The following is a 347-nucleotide window of genomic DNA, read 5'->3' on the forward strand; positions in this document are numbered from 1 at the left end:
TAATTTATTATGAAGGTAGTGCTTCCATGTTTTTTTATTTTGTAACGTTAAGTACTTAGTTCACATGTATGAGCATTTAGTTCTAGCCACTACAATTGGAGGAAACATTCACTGTTGTGGTGGTGCTTGGGCCCAACTCCTTTAATAAAAAGTTTAGAATGCATTTTTCCACCAATAATCTCCAATAACAAAGCTGTCTGGCAAATCAATCAAAGCAGATTTGCAGTCTAAAAAGTGGCACAATTCATCTTGCATTGGGTATTACTCACAAGTATAGGTGAATTGACAGGAGTTCGAAATCCAAGACAATTTACTGATTCAAATGAATTTGTGAAGGAGTAGTTTAT

Source organism: Pristis pectinata, chromosome 24, assembly GCF_009764475.1.
Source record: "Pristis pectinata isolate sPriPec2 chromosome 24, sPriPec2.1.pri, whole genome shotgun sequence".
Classification (NCBI taxonomy): Eukaryota; Metazoa; Chordata; class Chondrichthyes; order Rhinopristiformes; family Pristidae; genus Pristis; species Pristis pectinata.